The sequence below is a fragment of the Phascolarctos cinereus genome, unplaced genomic scaffold (genome assembly GCF_003287225.1).
Source record: "Phascolarctos cinereus isolate Bilbo 61053 unplaced genomic scaffold, phaCin_HiC Scaffold_9;HRSCAF=440, whole genome shotgun sequence".
NCBI lineage: Eukaryota > Metazoa > Chordata > Mammalia > Diprotodontia > Phascolarctidae > Phascolarctos > Phascolarctos cinereus.
This window is the reverse complement of record NW_027556402.1, coordinates 92,526,325-92,545,826: the sequence shown is the minus strand read 5'-3', so window position 1 is coordinate 92,545,826 and position 19,502 is coordinate 92,526,325.

Here is a 19,502-nt window from a genome sequence, read left to right as displayed (position 1 = left end):
TAAAAGGCCCTTAGTGTTAATCTGGATTAAGTGTGAATTGTTAGCTATGTCATTCTCTCTAGATGGGCAACAACAACACTCTTTGACACTAACAATCCTGATGCCTAAAATCACTGGAAGTAAGAATGGGCCCTCCATCCCTTTGCCTCCCTCCTCCCCAACAACCCTCATCCAAGGCTTTTAGAATAAATGCAGAAAAATTCAATATTAGTTGAAATATGTGTTCTGCTCACAGTTGATCAATAATTGAATAGGATCAAACAAAAGCCATAGTATATTGAGTTGTAATAGCATTTGCATGGTTCTAAAGTTTATGAAACACTTTAATCAAAACAGTCCTTCAAAATAAGTAGTACAACATTATTATCACCATTCTTCTAGTGTGAAATTGTTTTTCAGAATAGTTAAGTGATCTGGCCAATGTCATGCAGCTAGAGGTGGGATTCAAACCCAGGTCTTACGATTCCAAAATTGATATACTTTTGTGTCACACCTTGCTGCCTCTCATGAGGTAATTAATGGAGCTCATGTGCTTGAATTTCTTTATATCTCCTAAAGTTGTGATAATCTTTTAAAAACAGAAACAGATTTGTGTCACTTCTTTGAAAGATATGATGATGGGGATGATGAGTTTCTCAAAACACTTAACAAAAATAACTTTAGAGCATGAAAATACTAATAATGGGCTTTTATTGCTAAAATATCTATTTTAATACTCATTCTGCTCAAAGACTAGCATCTGAGGAATTCTTGACTTGCTTTTCTAAAATCTTCTTCTCTCAGAGGAAAGTGGAAGAAGTAATAAGGAAATAACTACCCTGGATTTAATATTGAACAAGGAAGAATTGGTTGCTGAAATGAAGATGATGGGAATCCCTGGGGAAATGTGACTCAGATTATCTGATATCCAAGTCAGAGAATGTCAGATAGGTCCCCTTTGCTTTAGGCAAACTTAACTCTTACAGTTCAGAGAAAAAAATAAGTATAATTCCGTGGTGTGAGACACCAAAAGCAAATAATGGAACCAGAAGAATTGAAGGCTCTTAAAAATTAAATTCTGGGAAGAAATCACAAATAATCCCTATGAGAACAAAAAAGGATAGGTTCCAATGATTTCAGTCACATTTCAAAGGGAGATCTCTGGCAAACTCAAATTGGAAAAGAAATTTGCAAAAATGGTTTAAGAAGGATTTGAAGACCAATATAGGTAAGAAAAGAAAGCAAAGTAGTTTTAAATGAGTTCGAGTGTTCTGGGTCAAATAAATTAAGATTACAAATTGAGAAAGGTCTCTGGGGACAATCTATTCCAACCTTTTCATTTTACAGATGAGGAAACCAAAGCTAAAAGACATTACCAATTTGCCCATAATCACATAGGTAAGTTAAGCATCAGAGATGGGATTTAAAACCAGTCATTCTCACTTCAAAGGCATAATTCTTTTCACTCTACCATCCTGCCTCCATGGGTGTGCTAATCCCTACTCTTCAAATAGTGAGCTTTGTGGTTTCATAGAGAACAGGGAAGCTACTCTAAGACTGGTGATAGATTATTATTTTCCCTGATTTTTTTTTGAATAAGAAAAAATTGAATTCCACAAATTCACATTTCTTATCAATCTGACTTCAGCAATCTTTCCAGCCTTATTAAGTCTACACTTCATATACTCTATTGTCCACCCAAACTGACCTTATTGCTATTCTTCCTATATATTCCATCCCTTGCCTCTCTACAGGCTGTCCTCCCATACCTAAAATACTCTCCTTCCTCATTTCTGCCTCTTAGAAACCCCAGCTCCCATCAAAGTTCAACCGCAGTGCCACTTCCTACATGAGACTTTTCCTGAACCCTCCTCCAATCTACTAATATTCCTCTAAAGACCAAAACAGTTGTGTTTATCTTCTCCTAGAGACAACAGAGAGCTACTGACACTTTTTGAGCAGGTCAGTGACATAGCTGATATATTAATTAAAATAATGCTTTGATAATGTTGCCAGTGTTGACTAGAAAGATGAGAAACTCAAGTCAAGGAGTCCAATTGTAAAGCTGTTGCAGTGGTCTAGGCCATAAATTATGAAGATCTGAACTATCTGATGGATATTTTCTCTATCTCCCATGCCTGGAATGTTCTCCTTCCTCCTCTCTTTCTACTAATCTAATTGGCTTCTTTTAAGTCCTAAATAAAATCCCATTTTTACTTTAAGTCTTACCAAATCCTCTTAATTTTAATGTCTTCTCTCTGTTAATTATTTCCTATTTATACTGTATAAAGATTGCTTTGTACATATTTGTTTGCATGGTCATGGTCACACAGCTAATAAAAAGAGCTGTGTCCACTGTGTCTTGCTGCTTTCATTCTCATTAAAAATTATGAGAACTCTCTCTCTTTGAAAAAAACAATGTCTCCTCCATTAGATTATAAAGTCCTTGAGCTTACAAAAGAGAGTAGACACTGTCTTTTGACTCTTTTTCTATCCCAGTGTTTAGCACAGTGCCTAGCATAGAGTAGGTGCTCAATAAACATTTATTTATTGATTGATATAGTTATACGTGGAAAGAAAACTATGAGAAATGTTGTGCATGTAAAGTTGAATGTTCAAAACTTGGATATTGTTTGAAAAGGTGAAATGGCAGTTGAAACCCTTGGGAAATATCAAAAGGGTATTACATATAACTTTGTTTCATTGTGAAATGGGATAAGAAAAGAAAGAAACAGAGGTTGGATGTAAGCAGTGGCTGTAAAGAGTGAAGACAGCTAGCCAATTGGCTGGGTATGCAGAAGAAAAGAAATATGGAGTAGCCTTGACATATTAGTGTTGGTATGTGTCTACCTTGGCAGATAGCCTAATCTTATATGCCTTCTTACCTCTCTGACTCTCTATAGACAATATCCCTGCCCCTTAACACTGATAGTCTCTTCCTTGATGAAGTCCTACAATAGACTGAGCAGGAATACTGATTTGAGCTTCAACTATTTACTTAAAAATCAAGCTATTCTTCTTCCTACTGTCCCAAAGGTGGGGAAGGGAACAAGGAGTCCTTGATTGTCCAGTATTGTGGGGACATTCCAAGTTGGAAGTCTACACATATTTTCCCCACAAAACCAAAATTATTCATGGCAGTAGGATTTTATAATATTATCTGAGCTCATCTGTAAACAGGAAATAATATTTGCACTACTTACTTCATAGTTGTTATGAAGAGAATGCCTTCTAAACCCAAAGCATTAGGCAAGTGAATTGTTATTATATTTCAAGGTGTGATATGGATTAAATAGAATTCGGTTGTGTTGTCCACAAATCTGTCATTTCACCATAAAAAAAGGTTAGACAAGTCAAGAACATTTGACTTGCCAATAAATTTACAAATGGGTAAGATATCACCCATTTGTAAGTTGGGGATGGACTAAAAGACACAAATAGAGCACACGTTAAGGATTCTACAATAAAATGAAACTTCAGACTCCAAGTGAGAAACAGAAAGCTTACATTTGCTTTAAAAAAAGGTGTTAGACTATTTATAAATAGTAGCATTATTCATAAAATAATTAGACAGTATCTGTGAGCCAGAGGAGTACTCTTCACAGACAGGTATAATATGACAGAAATAGATAAGATTGTAATAGCTATCAAATGTCCTTCTACTTCTTTATGATTACAAATAGGAGGCAGCTGGATGGCAAAGTGGATAGAGCATTGTGCCTACAGTTAGGAAGACCTGAGTTCAAATCCAACTTCAGACACTGACTAGCTGTGTGATCCTAGGTAAGTCACTTCTATTTGTCTTAATTTCCTCAGCTTTAACATGAGGGTAATGATAGCACATACCTAACAAAACTGTTGTGAAAAGCAAATGAGATGATATTTGTAAAGCACTTATCACAGTGCCTAGCATATGGTAGGAACTATATGAATGTTTACTAGAAATAGTAGTACATAGTTGTTCAAAATTTTTCTCTCAAGATTTAATGTCAGAAAAATGTAGCCAAACCAATACAATTAGAAGTGTGCAATTTGCTTTCATGAGTAGTAGGTTTAAAAAATTAAATGAGCATAGGCTTAGAGACAATATGATGAGTCATTCTTACAAAAGAAAAAAATAGCACTCAAGACCCCTAGAAAAAAATTAGAAAAATCTCTTGAAATTAGAAAAATTAGAAAAACTCCTTGAAAAGAAATAGAAAAATTAGAGAAAAAAATGATTCCAGGGGGCACCTAAGTGGCGCAGAGGATAGAGCACTGGCCTTGGAGGCAGGAGGACCTGAGTTCAAATCCAGCTTCAGACACATGATATTCACTAGCTGTGTTACCCTGGGCAAGTCATTTAACCCTGATTATATTGCAAAAAAAAAAAGAGAAATAAAAAGAAAAAATGGCTCAAACACATGATATAGGCATAGTTTCCTCCTATTAATTCATGTAAACTTTTAATTCCTGTTTAGTATTTATTAAGAAAATAATTATCTTTTTCATTACATTGAGTAATATTTAGAAAAACCTATGTCTGATCAACTGGGAATGACTTAGCTATTCTCAGTAATACAGTGATCCAAGACAATTCTATGGGACTTATGATGAAAAATGCTATCTACCTCCACAGAAAGAACTGATAGAGTCTGAATGAAGTTTAAAGTATATTTTTCTTTGCTTTCTTTATTTTTCTTGGATTTTTTTTGCTGTTTTCTTTCACTTAACATGACTAACATGGAAATATGTTTTGTATGACTGCACATGTATAACCTATATCAAATTGCTTGCCTTCTCAATGTGGGGTAGGGGGGAAGGGAAAGGAAGGAAGAATGGAATTTATAACTCAAAGATTTTTAAATGAATGTTAAAATTGTTTTTACATGTAATTGGGGGAAAAATTTAAATTTTATAAAAGAAAAAAATGAAAGAAAAACCTGTGTCATATCATTCCTCATTCTGCCCAACACCATTTAAAATTTAGAAAGTAATATTTTAGAATGTTTTTCTACAATCACACACAAATCATCAAAATCATGAAATCATAGAACCTCAGAATTAAAAGGACCTAGGAGATAATAAGAGAAGCAATGTGGTATTAGAGAAGAATCGTGATATTGTTAGCTGTACAATGACCCTGGAGTCTTAGTACCCCAGTCTGCTCTCTAAAGCCACAAATTCCAGAACTGCAAATCTGTATCAGTAGAGAATTTCTTCAGGTGGAAACCTATAATCCATAAAATCCAGATCTCATTACCCCTTCCCTCCTCCTAAAAGATCTTTTTGAGGTTTGATATTTCATTTCCTTCCTGGAAATTTGCTTGAAAGAAAATGATAAGTAGGCTAAAGTAGAGATGAAATCCTAATATAATGGGGAGGGTGGTAATGTCTGGTTGAAATTAAAGTCTGTAGAGCATTGGATCTTAACATACTTTGAATCATATACCCTTTGTGGCAGCCTAGTAAAGCCTATGGTCTCCTGCTTGGAATAATTCTTTTAAATGCATAAAATAAGATACATAGAAGTACAAAGGAAATCAATTATATTAAAATACAATTATCAAACTATTTTTTTAAAAATTTAAGTTCTTGAACTCCAAGCTAAGAACCCTTGCCTTAGAAAATGTTCAGATTTGTACATATTTCCTATTTGAGTGCAATCCTATCCATGGAGCATTGGTGTCTTCTATCTGGATAAAGAACCCAAATGATTGATGATTCAGGAGGTACTGAGCTAGCACTGAGTTCAAATCCAACAGAGATAGATCGATAGGTAGATAAGTAGATTTAGTTTCCTTTGTTTCCTGCAGGGAAAATGAAAGGAAAATTGGAACCACAATAGTCTTGATTCTCAAGTTGTTTTCTGCTTTGACACACAGAAGTATTGGTACTATTTTGCAAACATTTCAGATTTTGTTCATGGTACATTTATGTTTTCTTTTTTTTTGCTAGGCAATGGGGTTAAGTGACTTGCCCAGGGTCACACAGCTAGTAAGTGTTATGTGTCTGAGGCCAGATTTGAACTCAGGTCCTCCTGAATCCAGGGCTGCCACCTAACTGCCCCCATTCATAGTACATTTAAGTAAAGATGTTAACTCTTCTCTTCCTCTAAGAATGATATAATTTACTAGGAGTGTCAAGACATACACACTTACAAAAGTGAAGGCACATTTACATTTTAGTTCTATGTCTTCAATATTACCTGTAATTTAGGTACCCTATTCTTGAAAATTGGTAGTATTGGGGGGAGGGGGGAGAGGCAAAGCTGTAGGTTAACTATCATGTAAAGGAAATGTTAGGAAATTATATTCTTGGCTATTCTTCACAATATCATAATTGCAACTAATATGCAGTTAACTTTCAAAGAAATGATTCTTAAGCTAGGGTCCATGATAATTATTTTTTTTTCTAAATTCTCCTCCTAACAACTTTAAAATAATGCCTCAAATCAAATTCTAGAGTAGCAGAGCAAACAAAAGGTCAGAGTGAGACATACATTCTCTCAGCCCAAGATAATTTAGGAGGTTGGGAACAGAGATCTTTGACATGGGCGTAGAGGCAGGCCTAAAAATCACATGTATGAAATTCCAGTTGTGAGACTAGGTATTAGTGACAGAAGCACCAGCTTCAAGATCTCTCAGTCTAGAGAGGAAACCTGGAAATTGGTCTGAAACAGATTACAGGGACCTTCTCTGTTAGCAATTGGGTACAGTCAGTCAATCAATAAATACCACCACCCCAAAGATATCAATCTGGGATGAGAGAACTTCAGAGTTTCTGGCTAGAACAGAAAAAAAAATGCTATTTACACTCATTCTAAGTCATCAAGACACAAACAATGAGCCATATAGTCTTAAGTTGGGGTTATTATTGTCATTCAATGAAAGCCAAAGTGATTTGTGTTTGAAGTCAAATAGCTCAATTAAAAATGCATGGGCTTTTCAAAAACCTATCTTTTTAGATCTGTATTTCAAGAAATGAAAACTGAAGATGAAAAAAGGAAATTTTCCCAGCTTTTTGAAGAAGAAGAAGAAGAAGAAGAAGAAGAAGAAGAAGAAGAAGAAGAAGAAACAGCAGCATTCCCCAATTTTGCTCGGATTAGTAGCTTGGGTCCCCAAAGAGCAGCTACTACTACTTTTAGATAACATGGTAAAGACATTTAATACAAAGTAATCAAATACAAAGAGAGTTAATACAAAGAACCTGGTTCACTCCTTTCCACAAATGCACACAGACTCCAAAGGAGGAGTAATAAAATATGTAAGTGACCCTATCTTAGAAAAAGAAAATGAAAAATCCATGCATGAACTCCCTAAAAAAAAAGTTCCCAGATGGATTTATAAGAGAATTCTACCAAAGATTTAAGGAACAATAAATGCTAATATTTTATAAATTATTTGAAAAGATAAGTAGTGAAGTTCTACCAAATTTCTTTTATAACCCTAATATGGTTTTGATACCTAAACCAAAGAAAGCAAAAACAGAGAAAAAAAACTATAAGCCAATTTCCTTAATGAATATTGATGCAAAAATTTTAAATAAAGTACTAGCAAGAGGAGCAAAGCAATATATCACACAGACCATGCACTATGTCCACATAGGATTTATACCAGGAATGCAGGGATGGCTTAATATTAGGAAATCTATTAGCATAATTGACCATATCAATAACAAAACCAACAGACATTATACAACATCTCAATAGACACAGCATTTTTTTTGACAAAATATAACACCCATTCTTATTAAAAACATTAGAAAGCTCCCATAAAATGGAAATGGATAGCAGAGTCAATTCAAACCATAATCCTATAATATGATGTTTACAAGAATCACATTTGAAGCAGATGGATACACACACAGTAAAAGTAAAAGGATAGAGTAAAATATATTATGCTTCAGATGAAATTTTTTTTAAAAAAGCAGGGGTAGCAATACTGACTGATCTCAGACAAAGCAAAAGCAAAAATAGATCTAATTAAAAGATATAAGGAAGGAAACTACATCCTGCTAAAAGGTAGCATAGACAATAAAATAATATCATTACTAAATATATGTGAACCAAGTGGTATAGCATCCAAATTCTTAGAGAAGAAGTTCAGAGAGTTACAGGAAGAAATAGGCAGTAAAGCTATACTAATGGGGGATATCAGCCTCTCTCTCTCAGAACAAAATAAAACTAACCACAAAATAAACAAAAAAGTGAATAGAATTTTAGAAAAGTTAGGTATGGTAGACCTTTGAAGAAAATTGAATGGGAAAAGAAAGGATTATACTTTTTTCTCAGTGGTACATGGCACATACACAAAAATTGACCATGTATTAGGGCATGAAAACCTCATAATTCAATGCAGAAAGGCAGAAATATGAATGCCTCCTTTTCAGGTAATGATTCAATAAAAATTACATTATAATAAAGGACCATAGGACGATAAACTAAAAGGTAATTGGACACTAAATAATCTAATCGTAAAGAATGAGTAGGTCAAACAACAAATCATAAAAGCAATCAATAACTTCATCCAAGATAATGACAATAATGAAACAATGTACCAGAACTTGTGGGATGCAGTCTTACTGGGGAGTAATATCTCTACATGCATGCATGAATGGAGTAGAGATGGAGAAGATCAATTAATTGGACATGCAACTGAAGGATCTGGAGGAGAACAAATTGGAAGTCCCCAATTGGATACTGAGTTGGAGATTCTGAAAACTAGGGGAGAAAATGGTAGGGTTAAAATTGAGAAAATTATTGAATTGTTGAACAGAACTAAGAGCTGGTTTTATGAAAAAAAACAATGAAATTGATTAACCTTTGGCTGATTTAATTGAAGGAGAGTAAGAGGAAGACCAAATTAACAGTGTCAGAGATGAGGGGGGTGAATACAATACTGGTAGGGAGGAAGTTAGACTGATAATTGAGAACTATTTTGCCCAACTATATGCCAATGAATTTCATAGTCTTGGTCTATTCAGGAAAATATAGAAAAAGAAATTCCACATAAAATAGCTACAGGAAATATAAAATATTTGGGAGCCTACCTGCCTAGCCAAACCCAGGAGCTCTATGAAAAAAATTACAAAACACTTTTCACACAAAGCAAGGTAGATTTAAACAACTGCAGAAATATCTGTTGCTCATGAGTAGGCCAAGCCAATATGATAAAAATGACAATTCTACTTTAGTTCAGTTACTTATTCAGTGCCATGTCAGTCAATCTACCAAAGAATTATTTTATATGGCTAGAAAACAATAGCAAAATTCATCTAGAATAATAAAAGGTACAAGGAAATCAATAATAAAAAAAATGGGAAGGAAAGTGGCCTAGCTATATCAGCTTTCGAACTCTATTACAAAGTGGTAATTATAAAAATAATTTGGCACTGGCTAAAAAATAGAGTGTTGGTTAAGTGGAATAGATTAGATACACAACACAGAGTAGTAAATGACCACAGTAATGTAATGTTTGATAAAGCCAACTATCCAAGCTTTTGGGTCAAGTGCTCACTATTTGACAAAAACTGCTGGAAAAACTAGAAAACAGTTTAGCAGAAACTAGGCATAAATGAATATCTCACATCATATATCAAGATAATGTCAAAATGGATACATGATTTTGACATAAATGAAGATATCATAAGTAAATTAGGGGAGCATGAAAAAATTACTTGTCAGATCTATGGAAAAGATTGGAGTTTGTGATCAAAGAAGAGGTAAAAGAAGATCACAGAAAATAAAATGGATAATTTTGATTTCATGCTATGAAAAGCTTTTGCACAAAGAAAACTAATGCAGACAAAATTAGAAGGAAAGCAGGAAACTGACAAAAAAAAACCCAACTTTACAGCAAGTTTCTATGATAAAGTTGTCATTTCTCAAATATATAGAGAACTGAGCCAAATTTAAAGAGCTACCCCTTAATTGACAAATAGTCAAAGGAAATGAATAGGCAGTTTTCAAAAGAAATCAAAAGACATCAATAATCACATGAAAAAATGCCCTAAATCACTATTGAGTAGAGAAATGCAAAGTAAGACAACTTGGATAATACCTCACACCTACCAGATTGGCTAATATGACAGAAAAGAAAAATGAGAAATGATGAAGGGAATGTGGAAAAATTGGGACACTAATATGCAGTTCATGAAGTTTTAAAGTAGTCCAACCCTTCTGGCAAATAATCTGGTACAATACTGAAAGGACTATAAAACTGTCATATCCTTTGAACCAGAAATACCACCAGTAGGTATGTATCCCAAAGAAATCAAAGAAAAGGGGAAAAGATCTATTTGGACAAAAATATGTATAGCAGTCCTTTTTGCAGTGGCAAAGAATTGAAAATTGAGAGGAAATGGATACACATTGTGGTATATGATTGTGATGAAATACTACTTGCTATAAGAAATGACAAATGGGATGGTGTCAGAAAAAACCTGGGAAGACTTACATGAATTCATGCAAAGTGAAGGGAGTAGAATCAGGAGGACATTTTACACAGTAACAACAATAAGATGATCAATGGTGAAAGACTTAACTATTTTGATCAAGACAATAATTGAAAACAATTAGAAAGGATTCATGATGAAAACTGCTATTCTCCTCCAGTAAGGGAACTGATGAGCTCTGCACACATTTATTTTTTACTTTTTCTTGTGTACATGTGTGTTTTATTTTACAACATAGCTAATATGGAAATATGTTTTGCATGACTTCACACATATAATCAATATCAAATTACCTTTTAGGAAGGGAGAATGTGTGGGAGGAAGAGAATTTAGTATTCAAAGTTTTTTTTTAATAAATATTAAATTGTTTTTATATGTAATTCAGAAATATTTAACAAAAGAAAAAAACATTGAAAAAATACTCTGGGAGCCAAGATGGCAGAGTAGAAAGGTAGTTGCTCTCACCCTCCCCTAACAAGGTCTGAAAAGCTAGAAAATATCACCCCCAAAAAAACCCTGAAACAGCTGAACAAGAAGAAAGACAGGGAGCAGAAGTGCAGTAGCCCAGGTAGTTTGATGGATTAACAGGAAAGGCCCCTCTCACCCTGGGGGAAGGGGAGCAGTACTGAATGGGAGGCATCCCAGGCAGCTGGTGGAAAGCCCCACTTTAGCACACCAGGAGGAGATCCTGGTGCCTCAGCATTCTATAGCAAACGGGTCTCCCGGTACCTCAGCAAAAATAAGGGAAACAGCACTGCAAAGGGCCACAGGCAGATAAACACCCTGCAGCATTCCTCTGAAAGGAGCTGAAGAAAGCAATCTAGGGTTGCCCTAAAGTTCCAGACTTGCTGATTCCATCCCAACACCAGGTAAGCTGTCAGAACCCTACAGTCTCCCACTGCCAACGAGGAGGAGACCCTGAAGTCCAGGTGGTAGAGCAGGCAAACACCAATACCTAGCCCTCCGAGTGCCTCAGTGAGGGTGGGAGAACTGGTGGAAACCAGCTTAGAAAACCACCAGGTGCCTTGGCATTCTACAGCAAAGGAGTCTCCTAGTGCCTCAGTAGAACCAAGGGAAGTAGCAATGCAAGGGGCCCCAGGCAGATAAATACGCTGCAGCACCAATCTAAAAGGAGCTGAAGAAAGCTAAAGGAAAGGAAAAGCAGGCAACCTAAAATTGCCTGAAAGTTCCAGCCTTCCTGATTGCAGCCCAACACCAGGTAAGCTACCAGAAACCTACGGCCTCCAATTGCCAACATAAGAGGCCCCAGCACACAAAGCCAGTGACCAAGACCTAGGCTCCCAACACAAGAAGCTTGGATCAGTGCCCTCTGTTCCCCAGCAGGAGAGCTCAGTGTCTTTAAAGACCAGGGAATAAAGAAATCACAACTAAAAAGAAATGTACCATGGATTCATATTATGAGAAGAGTGGATATCAAGACAGAAATTCTGAAGAGGACAACATCATCAACAAACCCACATCTGAAACATCAAAAGGAAATATGAACTGGTCTGAAGACCAAAAAGCTATCTCAGAAGAGCTCAAGAAGGAATTTAAAAGTCAAATGAGAGAGGTAGAAGAGTCCTTAAAAAACAATTGGCCAAGGAAAAAACACTGAAGAAAACAAGTCCCTAAAAACACAATTGGCCAATTAAGAAGGAAGACAAGGAAGTACAAAATAACAGAAGAAAACAATCTGTTAAAAATAGAATTGGACAAATGGAAACTAATGACTCTATGAAGAGCAAGAATCAGTCAAACAGAAACAAAAAATGAAAAAAGATAAAAAATAAAATACCTCATGTAAAACAACTGACCTGGAAAATCGATCAGGAGAGACAATTTAAAAATTATTGGACTACCTGAAAATCATGATGAAAAAAAGAGCCTGGACAGTATCTTTCAGGAAATCATAAAGGAAAACTGCCCTGAAGTCCTAGAACCAGAAGGTAAAATAACCATAGAAAGAATCCACACTACCACCTGAAAGATCCCAAATTGAAACACAAGGAATATAATAGCAAAATTCCAAAATTACCAGATGAAAGAGAAGGTGCTGCAAGCAGCCAGAAAGAAACAATTTAAATATCATGGAACCACAGTCAGGATTACACAGGACCTTGCAGCTTCTACATTAAAAGACTAGGGCATGGAACATGATATTCCATAAGGCAAAGGAGCTTGGAATGCAGCCAAGGATCAACTACCCAGCAAAAATGAGCATGATTTTCAAGGGGAGAGATGGATATTCAATGAAATAGGGACTTCCAAACCTTCCTGATAAAAAGACCAGAGCTCAACAAAAAATTTGATCTTCAAGTACAGATTCAAGAAGACATAAAAAGGTAAATGGGACAGAAAGATACAATGTTGTTAATAAGGGTGTTTACATCCCTACAAGGGAAGATGACACTTGCAACTTGAGAACTGTATTGTTATTAACCATGTTAAAGGAGTATACATAAAAGGGGTGGATATTAGTTGACTTTGATGTAATGATAAAAAAAATCTAATCAAGTGGGTTAAATGGATCCAAGTAAGTGGATTAGTCTGATCTAAGAAAATGTACTGAGAAAGGAGGAGGCAGACAAGGGTAAATTACATTACAGGAAAAGACACAAAACCTATTACAGCAGAGGGAAAGAAGGGGGTGAGCATTGTTTGAACCTTACTCTCATCAGATTTGGCTCAAGAAGGGAATAACATAATCAGTTAGGTATAGAAATCTAACTTGCCCTATAGGCAGTAGGAGGGAAAAGGGAAAGAAAAGGGAGGGGGAAGAAGGGAGGGAAGAAGCAGTAAGGGTAAAGGGGAAGAAAAGGGAAAGGGATAATAGAAGGGAGGAGGGACTGAAGGAGGCAGTGGTCAAAAGCAAAACACTAGTGAAGGGGGAAAGGAAAAGGAGAAAGAAAAGCATAAACAGGGGGAAAAATGGAGAAAAAGACACAGATAGTAATCATAACTGTGAATGTGAATGGGATGAACTCTCCCATAAAACAGAAATGGATAGCAGAATGGATTAAAAACCATAATCCTACAATATGTTGTTTACAGGAAACACATTTGAAAAAGAGTGACACATACAGGGTATAAAAGGCTGGAGCAGAATATATTATGCTTCAGCTGAAGTAAAAAAAGCAGGGGTAGCAATCCTGATCTCAGACAAAGCAAAAGCAAAAATAGATCTAATCAAAAGAGATAAGGAAGGAAACTACATCCTGCTAAAAGGCACCATAGACAATGAAGTAATATCATTACTAAACATATATGCACCAAATGGTATAGCATCCAAATTCTTAGAGGAGAAGTTCAGGGAGTTACAGGAAGAAATAGACAGCAAAACTATACTAGTGGGGGACCTCAACCTCCCCTCTCTGACTAGATAAATCTAACCACAAAATAAACAAGAAAGAAGTTAAGGAGGTGAATAGAACATTAGAAAAGTTAGGTATGATAGACCTCTGGAGAAAACTGAATGGGGATAGAAAGGAATATACTTTTTTCTCGGCATGGCACATACACAAAAATTGACCATGTACTAGGGCATAAAAACCTCACAATCCAATGCAGAAAGGCAGAAATATTAAATGCATCCTTTTCAGATCATGATGCAATAAAAATTATATGTAATAAAGGGCCATGGAAAGATAGACTAAAAAAAATTGGAAACTAAATAATCTAATCCTAAAAAATGATTGGGTCAAACAAATCATAGAAACAATCAATAATTTCATTCAAGAGAATGACAATAATGAGACAACATACCAAAACTTATGGGATGCAGAAAGCAGTTCTTAGGGGAAGTTTTATATCTCTAAATGCTTACATAAATAAAATAGAAAAAGAGGAGATCAATGAATTGGGCATACAACTAAAAAAACTAGAAAAAGAACAAATTAAAAATCCTCAACTAAACACCAAATTAGAAATATTGAAAACCAAAGGAAAAATTAATAAAATTGAAATTAAGAAAACTATTGAACTAATAAATAAAACTAAGAGCTGGTTTTATGAAAAAACCAATAAAATAGATAAACCTTTGGTTAATTTAATTTAAAAAAAAAAAAACCAAATTACTAGTATCAAGAATGAAAAGGGTGAAGCTACCACCAAGGAAGAGGAAATTAAAACAATAATTAGGAATTATTTTGCCCAACTATATGCCAACAAATTTGACAATCTTAGTGAAATGGATACATATTTACAAAAATATAAATTGCCCAGATTAACAGAAGAGGAAGTAAAATACTTAAATAACCCCATCTCAGAAAAAGAAATTGAACAAGCCATTGATGAACTCCCTAGGAAAAAATCTCCAGGGCCAGATGGATTTACATGAATTCTATCAAACATTTAAAGAACAATTAATTCCAATACTATATATATTTGGGAAAAGAAGAAGTCTTACCAAATTCTTTTTATGATACAAATATGGTGCTGATATCTAAACCAGGAAGAGTCAAAACAGAGAAAGAAAATTATAGACCAATTTCTCTAATGAATATAGATGCAAAAATTTTAAACAAAATATAGCAAAGATTACAGTAACTTATCACAAGAATAATACACTATGACCAGGTAGGATTTATACCAGGAATGCAGGGTTGGTTCAATATTAGGAAAACTATCAGCATAATTGAGCATATCAACACCAAAACCAACAGAAACCACATGATCATCTCAATAGATGCAGAAAAAGCTTTTGATAAAATACAACACCCATTCCTATTAAAAACACTAGAAAGCATAGGTATAAATGGAGTCTTCCTTAAAATAATAAATAGCATCTATCTAAAACCTTCAGCAAGCATTATATGTAATGGGGACAGGCTAGAAGCATTTCCAATAAGATCGGGGGAAACAAGGATGTCCATTATCACCACTGTTATTCAATATTGTACTGGAAAGTTAGCTTTAGCAATAAGAGAAGAAAAAGAAATTGAAGGCATTAGAATAGGCAAAGAAGAAACAAAGCTATCACTCTTTGCAGATGACATGATGATATACTTAGAGAATCCTAGAGAATCAAGTAAAAAACTACTTGAAATAATAAACAACTTTAGCAAAGTTGCAGGCTATAAAATAAACCCATCAGCATTTCTATATATTACCAACAAAGCCCAACAGCAAGAGATAGAAAGAGAAATCCATTTAAACTTACTGTAGACATTATAAAATATTTAGGAGTCTACCTCCTGAAACAAACCCAGGAACTCTATGAACACAATTACAAAACACTTTTCACACAAATAAAATCAGATCTAAATAATTGGAAAAACATCAGTTGCTCATGGGTAGGCTGAGCTAATATAATAAAAATGACAATCCTACCTAAGCTAATTTACTTATTCAGTGCCATACCAATCAAACTACCAAAAATTATTTTATAGAGTTAGAAAAAAAATAACAAGATTCATTTGGAAAACAAAAGGTCCAGAATATCAAAGGAACTAATGAAAAGAAATGCAGGGGAAGGTGGCCTAGCAATTCCAGATCTTAAATTGTATTATAAAGCAGCAATCATCAAAACTGCTTGGTACTGGCTAAGAAATAGAGTGGCAGATCAGTGGAATAGGTTAAATATGCAAGACACAGTAGTCAATGACTATAGTAATCTATTATTTGATAAACCCAAAGACCCCAGCTTCTGGGATAAGAACCCACTCTTTGAAAAAAACTGCTGGGAAAACTGGAAAAGAGTATGGCAGAAACTAGGCATAGACCAACATCTCACACCATATACCAAAATAAAGTCAAAATGGGTTCATGATTTAGATATAAAGGCTGATAATGTAAACAAACTGGGAGAACAAGGAATAGTTTACCTATCAGATTTGTGGAGAACAGAAGAATTCATGACCAAACAGGAGATAGAGAACATTACAAAAATCAAAATTGATAACTTTGATTACATTAACTTGAAAAGTTTTTGCACAAAGTCAATGCAACTAAGATTAGAAGAAAAGTAGAAAATTAGGTAAGAATTTTTACAACCAAACTTTCTGATAAGGGCCTCATTTCTAAATTATATAGAGAAATAAATCAAATTTATAAGAAAATCAGCCATTCCCCAATTGATAAGCGGTCAAAGGATATGAACAGATAGTTCTCAGATGAAGACATTAAAGACATCTAAAGTCATATTAAAAAATGCTGTAAATCATTACTGATTAGAGAAATGCAAATTTAAACAACTCTGAGGTGCCACATCACACCTATCAGATTGGTGAACATGACAAAACAGGAAAATGATAAATGTTGAAGAAGATTTGGGAAAATTGGAACACTAATGCATTACTGCTGGAGTTGTGAAATGATCCAACCATTTTGGAGAACAATTTGGAACTACATCCAAGTGGCTATAAAAATATGCATACCCCTTGACCCAGCAATAGCACTTCTAGGGCTATATCCCAGGGATATCATATAAATGAGAAAAGGATCCACATGTACAAAAATATCCATAGCAACTCTTTTTTTGGTGGTGTTGTGGTCTGAGAGGTTGTGACCCCTCAAAGAGTAAAGTATATGATGGGGTCATCTGCAATGAATCCACAGACTTAAACATTCTTTAAGTCAACTTGACAAAAAGTTTATTGTTATGCTTTTCAGCAGGCAAGGATTCTTAAGGAACCTGCAATCTTAGAGTGGTACAGTTAAAGTTTATGTAGGATAAAATATAATAGAACATGTGCCAAATATGCTAACTAGGTGATTCAGGGTGGGATCAGGGAGTGGTTAAGGAGCGGTCAATTCATAAAAGAACATGTACTTCTTGTATCTACTGCACAGGTGTTTTACCCAGAGTTCACTAGGAAAAGCCCACAAGAGGGGGGCACATGGAGGTGTCATTTTAGGCCTGCTAAGTTCAGGGGTAACTGAGAGTTGTCCAGTCTGCCACCAATCAATGTCTTGTTTGACAAGATAGATGTAGGGAGTATACATATATCTTAAGTCTAGAATAAAGTTAATGAGGAGCCCAGGATGTAGATAATGAGGTAGGGCAGTAGTATAGATAGCCCAGTGGGTAAGAATGTCTTTATGACCCAGTACAAAGCCAGTTCAAACTAATAATTCCTTCAGGTGATGTTTGTAACTGCACCAAGGAAAGAGATAAAGGTCTTGCTGGGGCCCACTCATGAGTAATTGCAAGGTACAGTGTCCTTGGGCTGGGGAGAAACTGTCAGGGATAGTGTTTCTGAGGCTAGGGAGAAATTGGGGTCCAAGCATAAGCACCCAAATACAAGCACCCAAGCACCCCATCATCCCCCCCTTAAACAGATGGGACCCAAAATCTTTTGGGGTAAGGGATGAAGATCTAAGCTTCTGAAACTGCTTCCTGCTGGTGTTGGGCATAGAGCTGTCCCTGCCTTGCAGGGTCCTTCCATTCAAAAGGCTGGTGCTTTAGTCAGTGTCCAGAACTTGGCCGATGCCAGGTCCAGGAAGTGATGGGCTGTGGTCACAGAGAGAGGTTGTTACCCTGCTTGAGTAGTCATCTGGAAGTGGAGGGCACTGAGCCTAGATGAAACAAATCTGGCAAGAAGATTAAGCAGACAAAGGTCAAAAAGAAGTAAAGGAATATAATCAGGAGTGGGAAAGAAGAGTAGTTAGCATGGTGAGTAGCCAGGATCCCCAAGAAGAGGATAACCCTGGTGTACTAAGGTTTTCATGGATGTCTCACATCCAGGTGGGTTTCTCTAGTCCTATTGAGCTCCACCTATTAAAAGCTGTTAATGTACATACAGCAGGAGGTGTTTGCCAGGGCACAGACACCTCCACTAAGCAAGTGGATAATCCAAAGCTATCTGATAATCCAGGACCACATTTGCCAGGGAATCCAGAGGTTGCTGAATGTCCTGGAGACTATAAGCTGTGTCATTTGCCAATTGGTGAACGGTCCTTGTCAGGTTTGAAAGAATGAACTCATGCTGTAAATGACCATACCAAGGCATGAGATACTTTTCTCCCTTTTTAAAGTACCAGAGAACATTGTCCCAGAACCCATGACTTACCCTTGTTAGGGTGGCAGTGCTGGGTTTAGTAATATTGAAAATGGTCAGAGGTGGTGCCAAAAATCCAAGGAAGCACACACCAAAATCCCTATAAGGTGTTTAACACCATGTGGCCAGAATGACAGTCCTGGGGTCCTGCCAAGTAGTAGCATTTTGCTTTACTTCTTCCCAAGAATCCTCACCACCTGTCCCACCCATACCACAAAGGAAGGAGTATCCCTTAGGGGTACAGATGGGGCCTGTTTGTAAAAGGTATTGAGCATGGATGCCCCATGGATCAGTATGATTACATGCCAATATTCCAGGCAGGAGAGAAAGTTTCAAAAGATCAGCAAGAGTGTAATAGCTAGAAGGGGGGCTGTAGCATTGTGTGTCAACTGGGAAGAGAAGGTTAAATAGGAAGTACCTACTAGGAGATTGACAGGAGGAATTCAGTCATCAGTAGAAGTAGGGAGTATTCCCTCAGAACAGTTGGTACAGCTGGCAGAGATAAAGTTCTGGGGACACTCATCACTGTAGGCATCCTTACAGGTGGTTCTAGTCAAGAGACTAGCAGAGACATTTGCAATCCCTCCCCTAACAGGGGTCTTTACCTGTACGGTGGCCATACAGCTTCTCTCCCAAGCAAGGGAATAATTCCACATTGAGAAACAGGGTGTTGAGATAGAAAAATTTTTTCCATAAAGGAGTGGCAAGTACAAAAAGGGTGGCAAAGACCTTTGAAGTGGTTACATTAGGGAGGATGGCTCTTGCAAAAACTGCTTTAAACAAAAGAGGTTCTTAACTTTAACCTCACAACTGAATAGATACACAATCTTGTTCCACACACTTGTTTATCCTACTCTAACTATACTTTCAGAAATTAAATCTTTTATGTATGATAAATTCAGACACTGATTTTACTCTTGCTTAGGCCACAGAATGACTACAAATTCAGATCAAAACAGGAAGATCTCACATACTTATATTGTGCTCATGTCTTTTACTGATCACTTGCTCTGATCACAGAAATCTACTATAAAAGGAAAAGGCAGGGACATGTGACATACCAAATATGACAGGATAGAATATCCTTAG